Source organism: Jaculus jaculus, chromosome X (genome assembly GCF_020740685.1).
Source record: "Jaculus jaculus isolate mJacJac1 chromosome X, mJacJac1.mat.Y.cur, whole genome shotgun sequence".
In the NCBI taxonomy this organism is placed as follows: Eukaryota; Metazoa; Chordata; class Mammalia; order Rodentia; family Dipodidae; genus Jaculus; species Jaculus jaculus.
This window is the reverse complement of record NC_059125.1, coordinates 63,037,798-63,041,910: the sequence shown is the minus strand read 5'-3', so window position 1 is coordinate 63,041,910 and position 4,113 is coordinate 63,037,798.

Below are 4,113 nucleotides of genomic sequence, written 5' to 3'. Positions count from 1 at the left end.
TGTACGTGATGTGGCTGACTGGTCCCATTGCCCCTTCCCATCAAACAGGACTGCTTCCAGGGCCTCTTCATGCTCCATAAATTCCAATTTCCAGACTCCTTCACCTGGAATGCTGTCTTCTCTCAGCCATTTCTGTCTATTGGATCTGTCCGATTTGTTGAGGTATAGCTCAAAGTGCCTGCAGCTGTTTGTTGGCATCCCTGAATCTGAATTATTTCCCTCCTTCTTTTTCCCTTTTAAGACCAGTAACTCAGGCTGGCCTTGAACTCCTGAACCCTGTAGCCTTAGCCTCTGGCGTGTTGGGATTCCAGGTATGTGTCACCGCACTCAGCTGGACCATGTCTCTTTTAAGTCACCAGAACAACATGTGCTGTTGGCCCTGTTCTACTTTCCGTCACGGTTATTTGTGAACATATTTTCTCTTATGAGTTCTCAGAGGGAAGGCAAGGACCAGGTCTTATTTATCTTTTTGTACCCTATTCTGATGAAGACAGTTGGGGCCTAATAAATCACCAGAACCATGTTCTGTTTGAACAGTGCTTATAGTTCACAGAGGACATTACATACATTTTCTCTTGTAAGCCTCATGACAGCCCTGTGAGGTAGGTGTTATCTCCCCTGTTTTACAGATGAACAAACAGACTCAGACAAATTAAGCAACTTGCCCAGGGTCATGAGGCTTGGGGGAGGCAAAGGTGGGTCTGAATGTAGTTTTATGACCCTCAGTCCAGTTTTTGGAAATGTCTGTACCTGAGTTGTCTAGAAATTCCTTCTGAAACCATAAGGGCTCATCCTGGAGCCTGGGGAGGAAGGAGGACATCTAAAGGCCACATTCCCCTCCTTTCATTTTTGCTTTCTTCAACTCCCCATTCCTGTTTTCAAAGGGGATTTCAGAGTGAAATCTTATTGTTTAAGAATGGCTGGTGTGAAATGTCCTTGTGAACAAGAAAAGAAAATATGGGGTAAATACAGGATACAGGGCAAGGGTACAGTAATCTTTAGCTCCTCCAATATATATATAAATATAAATATAAATATATATAAATATAAATATATATATATATATACATATATATATATATTTTTTTTTTTTGAGACAAGGTCTCACTATGTAGCCCAGACTAACCTTGAACTCAAAATCATCCTGCTTCAGTCTCCTGCTTGCTGGGTTATAGTTTTGAGTCACTATGCTTGGCTCTGTCCAGTGATTTAATTAATGACTTAGAGGAGGCCATTGATGATGGTATACTAGTTCAATTTGCAAATGATATGTGCTGTGATGTGTTCAGTGTTACAATTCATGCCTTGCATGCATACAACCCTGGACTTGATTCCCAGAGCCACAAAAAATTGTAAATGATATGAACCTGGTTTCAGAAAGCTTTCAAGAGGCCATATTGAACCAATAAAATGAAATGCAGAGTCCTGTTCCGTGCCTCATTCATCAAATCCCAATGCTTCAGTGGGAGGTGGGAGAGACGTGACTTCCTACCCACTTATATGTGCAAAGGTTTCAGGTGTTGGAGGTGACTGTGAGTTCATCATTTTTTGATATTAGTTCCCAAAATGCTAATGAGTCCAGCTCTAGAATGAGGGAGAGTTCAGCTCTGTCTTTTGCTGTGCTTGTTAGACCACAGCAGAGGGTTGTCGTTAGCCTTGGTCATCGGACACTAACAGGGGCATGAGCAACCTAGAGCAAGTACAGAAAAGAGAGGTCAGGAGTGTGAGAGATCACCTTGTACCAATTACGGGAGCTGTTTAACCTGGAGAAGACAGTAGTAGGGTGACTGTGGTACTTCATGAGCCCATTTGCAAATATATAGCTAAAGGGCTCATCTTGTTTTGCTTTGGAAGAGGGTACTGCTAGGAGCAAAGGGGTGATACTACAGGGAAACTAACTTTAACTCAACCCAAGGAGGAACTTCATAATAGTTTGAGATGATGCATCTTGATCAGACTTGAGAGAAAGATTTTCCCCTCACTGGGGGTATTTAAGCACAGGCAAGGTTGCATAAAGGAATCAAACATCATAAAGGAGGGGAACTATGGGCTGGAGAGACAGCTTAGTGGTTAAAACACTTGCCTGCAAAGCCAAAAGACCAAGGCAGAGCTTGCTTGCAGTGCCTGGAGGCCCTGATGCCCCCATTCATTCTCTCTCTCCCTCTTTCTCTCTCAAGTAAATAAAAATAAAATATTTTAAATATTATAAAAAAATAAAGGAGAGGAACTAAACAACCAGTAAGGCTGTATCTGAAAGTAAATCTTTGAAATTCAAATGGGGGTGTGTGTGTGGAGGTGAAAAATCACTGTAGCTCTCAGAGGGCAGATACCTCTCAACTAGATATTATCTCTGTTTCCAATCTTTCTGCCTCTGGCCCACCCTGCCCCTCTGCTCCAGAAATATTTTCCTGAATACCTTACCATGAGACCTTCCAGCTCAAGTATCACAAGATCTCAGTGAGCCTAGAGGTCACCTAGTTAGCCTTTTATCAGGCAATTTCGTCACCTTTGCATTAGCCACATGGAGTGCTTGTCCAGTCACTGCCTAGCTATCTTTGGTGATAGAGAGCTGCCTGTCCTGCCACTGCCTGCCCTTTGGGCAGTCGCTCTAATTACAGAGGTACTTCTGATCTTTAAAAAGTTACTTCTGAACACATCAAAGTGCTCATGTTAAGACGTTAGGGCATTTGTTACCTTTTCATTTTTGTGACCATGGATAATACATTTTAAAGGACTTGAATAGGCTGTAATCATGAGCTGAAATTTTATTATAATTTTTCATTATAGAAAAGAAAAGAGGGAGACTTGGGCTGTAGCTCAGTTGGTAGAGTGCTAGCCTAGCATGCATGAAGCCCTGGGCTTGATCCCCAGCACTACATAAACCAGGTGCGGTAATGCGCGCCTATAATCTTAGCACTAAGGAGGCAAAGGCAGGGGGATCAGAAGTTCAAGATCATCCTTGACTACATACGGATTTAGAGGCCAGCCTGGGATACAGAAGACCCTGCCTCAAAAATAAAAGAAAAAGAGAAAGAAAGGAAAGAGAAAGGAAGGAACAAAGAGTAGCTTCTTCATGCTTTCCTGTGACTTCCATCCATCAGATCTTGAAGGGTTTTGAGTGACACAGGGCAAACCTCCAGCTTCCTATTTCTCAGGAGCCCATAATGATTTGCTAAAAGTAGACAAATTCCTCCAGGAATTTTCCAGTCCTCCTCACTGTTCCCACACTGTACTCTCTGACATTCTTGAATATATATATATATATATATATATATATATATATATATATATATATATATATATAATATGTTTTTAAAGGTAGGGTCTTGCTGTAGCCCACACTACACTACCTCCTTCTGGAACTCATTATGTAGTCTCAGGATGGCCTCAAACTCATAGCAATCCTCCTACCTCTGCTTTCCAAGTGCTGGGATTAAAGGCGTGTGCAAACACACCTAGCTCCTGACATTTTTTTGTTCCCCAAGGTAGGGTCTCACTCTAGTCTAGGCTGACCTGGAACTCACTATGTAGTGTCAGGGTGGCCTCAAACTCACAGTGATCCTCCTACCTCTGCCTCCTGAGTGCTGGGATTAAAGGCGTGCACCACCACGCCTGGCAGCTCCTGACATTCTTGAAGTGTGTGCCTGTAACTTGACAGAGGGTGTCAGGTGCACAAGGCGATTGCCTTCCTTTATTTGGAGCAATATGCTCTTATTGATATGGCCAAGGCCACAATACTTCTTTTTGTGGCAACCAAACCACACTTTCAATTTGTAAATTACCATGAACGTTCATGTACCCTGCAAAACCCACCTCTCACACCATACACCTGGCTGTTATATTTTGGAATTCAGATATGGGAATTTACTAGCTTTTAGTAATTGGAAAATCTGACCTTAAAAGACAGTGCTTTTGTGGGTAACCACTTAAGCCTTTAAGAGCTCACCTAGGGTTATCTTTACTCACCCACATTTCTGGCTTATCTCAAGAGTATTCAGAGAATGTTTTGCTCAGTTTCAAATACCCTGTGGGTGTGGCTTTCTCCTCATATACCTGCCCAATCGTCCTATCAAATGGAATGAATTGAGTGGGAGAAATGAACTTTTTTTTTTC